At 38.7% G+C, this 7,852-nt stretch overlaps 1 long non-coding RNA gene across 6 annotated transcripts; it reads left to right on the plus strand.

Annotated features, from left to right (window-relative positions):
* The first annotated feature begins 218 nt into the window (after positions 1–218).
* LOC123086000 (uncharacterized) lies at positions 219–5,485 on the plus strand. 6 transcript variants are annotated; one of them, XR_006440254.1, is made up of 5 exons: positions 219–748; positions 1,354–1,454; positions 2,986–3,084; positions 3,188–3,255; positions 4,554–5,485. It is a non-coding gene; the product is annotated as an uncharacterized lncRNA (long non-coding RNA). The 6 variants fall into 6 exon arrangements; XR_006440252.1 differs by having other exon boundaries at positions 2,986–3,255; XR_006440253.1 differs by lacking the exon at positions 3,188–3,255 and having other exon boundaries at positions 4,419–5,485.
* The last annotated feature ends 2,367 nt before the right edge of the window (positions 5,486–7,852 follow it).

A 7,852-nucleotide genomic window follows, 5' to 3' on the forward strand; every position in this document is an offset into this window, starting at 1 on the left:
TTTTTCTGATGTTGAAGTATTAGGGAATGTTACAAAAAAATGTGGGCAGGGAATGTAATTTTTTGGGGGAAGGGCAGGGAATGTAATATATGGGAAAACAAATCTGAACTCACTTTTACATAGCCCATGTACCAAGCCAATACATGGCCATCTGTTTTGATGCAAGCCACCACTCCGTAACATCCCTAAAAAAACTCTCCGTAACATCTTGCTAAAAATAAAACACTCCATAACATTTATTTCTCCAAGTAAAACAGCCCATACAGTTCTCTCCTCATCTCGTTCGATACCTCCACCAGCTCTCATCTGGTTCGATCCCCACCAGGCTCATCCAAATGCGTCATTTCTCCTGATTTGCTGCTGGCGAAGGAAGATGTCGTTGGTACCAGCAGGAAACTAATTCCTAGCCTATTCTCTAGCATGTGGATCGAGTCTACCGGCGCGGCCACGGGGAGGGCAAGGGAGAACGTGGCGTGCTACTCAACCTCGTCATGGCCGGCAGCGAGCTGTCATAGCTGAGGTGCTGGATGTGGGTGGATGCGTTGATGGAGCTTACGGAGAAGGCTGCACCAATTTGTGAATTTCCCATGCGAACACATGCAACGGAGAATGGTTGGATCTAAAGGCACTATGGATGGCACCGTGGCTATGGTCCATGAGATCTATGGGGTAATGTAGGCAAGTCTTACACCGCGGACTGCTCAGCACGGTGGTTCTCTTATTAGCCCAGGCTGTGGACAAGAGATAGGTATTAATCCCTTCCTATTCTCTCATGATTCTATCAATTCTCCTCTTGCTTGGTTGTACATATGTACGTAATCAGTTATTCAGCTTCAGAGTAAAACTTATTTATAAGGAATTTGAGAATTTTAAAGCTTAATTTTTCTTAGACACCTGGTTTGAAAATGAAGAATTCAGTATGTACGTGTACTTATAATCTAGGAAATATCCTAGTACATAATTGTTGTAAATGCTTTCATTTATTAATTGGAATTTCGTTCATATGTGTTAATTGACGTACAATGGTTGAATTTTTTACATATATTGTCGGTGCTGTGTATGATATTGAAGAATTTTTTTCATGATTTCTCTAAACTTAAAAGGCCATATGAGAGATATAATTTTTGTTAGTAAGGACAATAAACTGATGAAAGAAGATGCATGAATGTTTTAAAAAGTTAGAATATGCCCTACTTTTGATAGTCTTTTATCAATGTGATTTCATGCTATTTGAGATGTTAAGGAACCTGGTGTGAAAATAAGTTTGGTGGGTGACTACTAATTCGGAAGTAATGTGATTAGTTAATGGATTTGCTTTGCTTCAAGGTCTAAATGTGGGAAGTTTTTTTGTAGTCAGAATGGCGACATCAGGCTAATCTAGCCGTATGTGGAACACTAGAGAGCATGCGATCGGCGTTTATCATGTTTTGCTATTAATAAGTTTATGAAGCAAGGTATGTTCCGGTCTATTGTGCTTCCATCATTCTACATTTTAGGAAAAACATAATTTCTTCAAGTATGAAGTGAAGCGTAAGTAATTTCTAGAACTCTGGTTTGTAGGTATATCTGAAATGAATGCTACTTAGCGAAAATAGCCATAAATTATAACAATATGAAGGAAGTATTCAAATTGTTCTAGATTAAGGACATCATGGTAAGATTCACATGTTATCAACTTATCTTGCTATATAGTATTTGCCAATGCAAATATATTGCATTTTGTGGATTCTGCAACTTTAAAATTGCTAAATGCGTAAATAGTCTGCCCATTGATGTTTGATTAGAAAGTTTCTATCAAATTCTTCCAGATAGTAGTATGAATTGTGTAAACTTGGGAAAATGATTAAATATACTTAGTAATTTTTGTTTGAAAGAATAAAACAACTTGCAACTAAATATATAAAGAATAGACTTGTTCTTTGTTAGGAACTCATGATCATATCTAGGCAGACAAACTCATTTGTTGTAGGATTGATCAAATCCCATTCTCATTACTTTCACTTGAATGTTCCCATTTTCTCCCCTTGTCGATAAGTCGCTCAACTTCTTGTACTCAGATCTTTTGCTTCAGAAGGAATGGACAAATAGTTATCAATGGATGAAGTTACTGTGAAACTTTTATCCATAATGATTGAGCTTACTAAGTACATAATAATTACCAAACTTGGTGATTTACGTGAGATATAGTTGAGTAAGACTTCGTCCGACGCCAAATTGCTTGTCCTGTGAAGCAGTTGAGCGTGGCTTTGTTTGGTGTCAACTGTTGAGTTCCATGTCGTGATTGCCTCGTCATATTGCCTGACTTCAATTTCTTCGATGGTGTATTCATGATGTAGTTGTTGGATGGCGTCTACTCTTTCGGGCGTGAGCATGTGTTGTTGGTTGGAGATGTTTATATGGGTTATTGTGGCTGACACCGTTGGAGTTCTAATCAGATCCGTAATTTGCTTGCATATGTGTGTTTAGATATCTGAGCACGTGAGGTGCGCGTCTTGTTTGATTGGGTATGCATGTTGGAGGCCGACACCATCTAGAGTTATGATAATATATTTTTCATATTTACATGAGACGTGCTGCTTATTTGATTAGGTATGCATGTTCGAGTCCTATTCATTGTTGTCTCTTATTCATTGCTGCGAAATAGACATATTTAATAATAGGAAGACATGAGGGCAATCGAAGGCATGTTGAATCATTTGGACATGTACGTGACGGGCCGAGCTATGTATATAACAATATTTGTATGTAAAACTTGCGCCTTAAAATCTGGATTGTTAAGATCTAAGATTAACGATTGAGTCTTTTAGCATATGTGGATATGAATACTTTTGATAGTCCTATATCAATGTGATTTCTTGCTATTCAAGATGTTAAAAAACCTAGTGCGAAAATAATTTTGATGGATGACTACTGATTTCGAAGTAATTTGTTTAGTAAGTGGATTTTCTTTACTTCTAAGTCTAAATGTGGGAAGCTTTTTTGTAGTCAGAATGGCGACACGGGGCAAATCTAGCCTTATATGGAACACTGGAGAGCCTGCTGATCAACTTGTATCATGTTTTGCTATTAAGCTTATGAAGCAAGGTAAGTTCCCGCCTATTGTTCTTCCATCATACATATTAGGAAAACATAATTTATTCAAGTTGTGAAGCAAAGCATAGGTAATATGTAGAACTCTGGTTGGTAGGTGTATATGTGCTGAATGTCCAGCCTTTTGACGAACGCGCTGGTAATGGTGAACTAATATATGTTCAGGTAATTGTTACTTAGCAAAAATAGTAGTAAAGTATATATAAAAATATAAAGAAAGTATTGAATCTTTTCTATATTAAGGACATAGTGCTAATATCACATGCTATCAAGTAATCTTATTATATATTTATATTGCATATTTTTGATTCCAAAACTTTAAAATTGCAGAACATACAATTCAAAAAAGTGTATGTCTGAATGTATTTCAAAATTTAGAACATGACATGGTTTTGATAGTGCTGACAGACACTATCTCAGTATATTATTTTTTTATCTAATAGGTGTTGTTGTTGGTAGATGTTAAGTATGCTTTCTCTATCTCAGTAAATAAAATAGTCCTTAGATTCACTGGATAAGCTACTAATCAATATCTTTTAGATATGATTCATTAGTTCATAAGTAATAAAGGATGCAATCTCATACTTGTCAAGAAGTTCCCGAGTTTCAGATATTCTAGATTTGTATATATTCTTGTGGCACTGGTTCACTTTAGGTACAACCATAGTTAGACAATGATAAATATATTAGATATTATTACTAATTAAAAAGAAGAGCTTGTAAGGTTACTTGACTTACCGCTGAACTTTTGTACTATTATGGAGGTTACAGTAAGGATTATTACCCCTAAAGAGTATAAGCAGAAAAGTTTAATGCTTACAGCAATGGTTGAAGTCCAATTAATATTTGAAGAATGGGTATGCATACAAAGTATAGACATAACTGAGCATTGTTTATCTTTCTCGGTCCATTCTTGTAATATGTCTTTGCCAGCAATATCGAAGTAGTAATGTGGATAACCTTGTGCTGATTATTTCAGCTTTCAAATTGTCAAATGCATAAATAGATTTCTCATTTATCTTCTATTTCTATGTGTATCAGATTCTCCCAGACATTAGCATGAATTGTGTTTCCCTATAAGCACAACAAAAATATACTTACTGACTGTATGCTCTTTCGGGTAGAGGCACCACTAATGTAATCTTTGTCCAGAGGAAGGACTTCCACAGAAAAACAAAAGTTGTTTTAGTTCTAAAATGATGGAACAATCTGCAATTAAATATCTTATGGAATAACCCTTCATCCATCTAGATCATATTGAGGCTCATAAGCTCGTCGACTATAGATTTGATTCCCACATTCTCATTAGTTTCACTTCAATGTTCCAGTTTTTCTTCCATGTTGTGAAGTCGCCACGCTTCTTGTATGCCATTGTTTTCTCTGCCAGAAGGCTAGAACTTTCTTAGTCAATATTCCTATGAAGAATGTATCCAGAATAATAACTACGCACCTTTATGATTCAGGTAACTCAGAAGGATGGTTGGGCATGACTTTGTCGAGTGTCAAGCAAAAAAGTAAGATTGCTAAATAACAATTACTAAATCTGATGATTCAGGGGAAAAGTGCTTTGGCGCCACTTGTTCCGACGTCAATTGGAGCAGTTGGTTGTGGCTTCGTCGGGCGTCGAGCATGCTTCGACATGACTTTGTCAGACATCGAGCAAAGTTGCGCTGCCTGCTATAGAATCTTCTTTTATTAATGGTGTGCTTAGCCGGGCAACAGATTTGGCTAGCTTCAATATTGGATGTGTGCTGGTCATGGCCAAGATTTGGTTCGCTTCAAATTTTTTTTGAGAAGCTCAAAGGTTGGGCATGACTTCGTCCGGCGCCGGCACCAAGTTGCATGCGAAACTTTAGTTTTTCCTGGCTTCGATCTTTGTTGGGCATACTATCTACTGAGTTTGAATTTTGTGGTTGTGTTTTGGTCGCATAGTTCAGGCTGGCTTGTACTTTCTTGGGTGTGTGCTAGTTTGGCCGGCTAGATGTGTTTAGTTTTCCATGGTTGTGGGATTCTGTGTGTTGCATCCGAGATCTTATTTGCATGCACGCATCTGTGGAAAGACACATATATTTCCTTGGCTTGTGATTGTCTTAAACACGTGTCCAGTCTATTTGGACATGACACAAAGCACAACATGTATTTCTTATTGCAATCCTGGTCTCATGTCAATGCACGCCTTTCTTTTTTCCACGTACGTTATGCTTCTATTATGATGTAACGTGACAACATGAAAGTTCAATATTGTTGGTACATATATTTTTACATGTTACGTAAGAACCTTTAAATCTCAACTATTGTTATTCTAATCAAATGGTGTAAAAAATATTAGCATATGTGGACGAACCTCGTTTGACTCTTGTTTTAATTATATAATAGATTACATCTATTTTCTAATCCCTCATCATAGGAATGGAGATACATGTCATCTCTAGTTTCAATAGAAAAGTTCCTATGATGTGAACCAAATGACATCTCTTTTTCAATCCCTACTCATAGGAATTGAGATACTCCATGTCATCTCTTTCCCTACAACTTCCATGTATACGTCTTCTATTCCTAAATAGCTAGTACAATCCATTAGTAGCTTTTTTTTCAAGACATGCAACTATGGCACAAGAACTATATAGTGTGCGAATAACTTTGAAAGATGGTCACTGGATGAAGCTAATCCGACAGTGCAGAGATGGCAAATCCAAGGACTACTGGCCATTGGATATCATCAACACTCCACCAGATCTGCCACATGTACAATTTAGAAGACTCTCTGGTTGAACTTAAGCATAATGCACAAACCTCAAAACACAAGCACTTCTCCTTTGTTCTAGAATCTTCCGTATCATAATTGATTTTTTTTTCTAAATGAACTGTCATTATTTGTTTTTTACTTTATGCTTTACAATGCACAACCCCATGAATCTTAACATTTTTAAAAAACTAATTGATTTTGAATGAGATGAATTATAAGAACTAAACGAACATCTACATCATGCATATATGACTCAAAGCTTTACATGCTATAGTGTGTATTTATTCATAATTTGGTTTTGAATTCTCATGCGTTCAATGCATGTGTACCTTACTAGTTTTGAGTAGAGTAGCAAATTTCACGTGGCCCCGGGTATATCAAAATGCAGGGCCCATGCATCATTGCCTTTCGATCGAACCTACGTCCATAATTTTTTGTACGTACTATATCTCCATTGGTCCTGGAACCCAAAATGCCGCCTCGTTCCCCTAAAACCAAACGGCCCACCCATATTTAAGGCGTTGACTCAAACTCAATCCCTCTCCCGTTTACTACGACGTGGCCCCGCACGCCATAGTAGTACTCCTACAAACCCTACCGATGCACGCATCATCGGTTTTCTTCAAGAGGATTAGGGAGAAGCCGATTTGTAGTGGAGGCGCTTTCAAAAAAATGATCTGTAGTGGAGACCCCTACCCTAGGGCGCCCTAGGTAGGTGCCGCACGCATCATTGGTTTTCTCTTTTTTTATGCTCTCGCGCCCTAGAGTGAAATGATGGTTGCTTTGTCCGTCCAGCTTAATGCAGGAAAGGTGGGGCTTTGTGATTTGACCCCTCATCCCTCATTTCTACTACTGCGGCGCTACGACCGGGGTGCCTCCAATTCCAACCGCTGCACTGAACTATAATTTGGTGCATCACACGTGGAACAAGACGGTGGATGAGCCACATGTCGGCCAAAGGGGTCCTGTTAAGTGTGTCGCCATTTCGTGTGTGGACTGACCCTGCTTGAGTTGCTACGCCAACACGACAGGTGTAGCCTACCACTTGGTTTTGCTCCTTGGTGAATCCCGACTATATTGATCTAAAAAGATACGTACTGAACTACACTCTCCATCTCGTTTTTAGGCGTCCCGGTTTATAGGGCGTGCACGTAGTTCTAGGTCATCCATTTTACTAACTAAATATTAGTTACTATGTCACAAAAAGTATATCATTGGATTATTAAGCGGATGTAGTTCATCACATATATAGCCAGTTAAATTCTCAACCTAGAACGACTTGCATGCCATGTAAACCGATATGGAGGAAGTATAGTAGTAAAAATGAGGTGATTTTACCGAGCGATCGGCGGGGGAGCATGGCCTATCATGCGGTCCCACATGTCATGATGTACCAAGGCGATGCGCGTGTCCCTCTTGAGGCAGAAGCAATACTACGTGGTTCGAGATGATGGCGAACCGAAGTGTGAAATAATGGTTGCTTCGTCCATCTGGGAAGGTGCGGCATTGTGATTTGACGTCTCATTGCTCATTACTACTACTATTGGGGCGGTACGACTGGGGTGCGTCCCCCCTGCTGTTCTGCACTATTATATGGTGCTTGACACCTCGACCCGGTTGCTATATGTCCCACATTTCGGCGACAGGAAGTACAGAATTCATGAAAGCAAGCGTCGACGGAGGAGTACAAGATACGGCTTGGGTTTTTGCTGCTTCGCGTGATCCATCGATACAAACCCGGACTAAAAAAGGCGAGGGCGGGTCTTTTCCCGCGCGGCAGGCATGGGAGTTTGGCATAGTCTATTCGAGGCAAGGAGGTAGGAAGGGAAACAAGCAAATAAGGGTTGAGCGATTTAGTTTTGGGAAAATCTAATTTTACGGAGTATGTACCCACTAGGGTTTATAGGGCTCATCTAACAAATATTCGTTTTTCTGTTTTATAAGTCTCAATTCTACTACTAGTAGTAGTACCATCACATATTGGGTTTCGAGGTGCGTTAGATCACCCGATGCAAG

Source organism: Triticum aestivum, chromosome 4A (assembly GCF_018294505.1).
Source record: "Triticum aestivum cultivar Chinese Spring chromosome 4A, IWGSC CS RefSeq v2.1, whole genome shotgun sequence".
In the NCBI taxonomy this organism is placed as follows: domain Eukaryota; kingdom Viridiplantae; phylum Streptophyta; class Magnoliopsida; order Poales; family Poaceae; genus Triticum; species Triticum aestivum.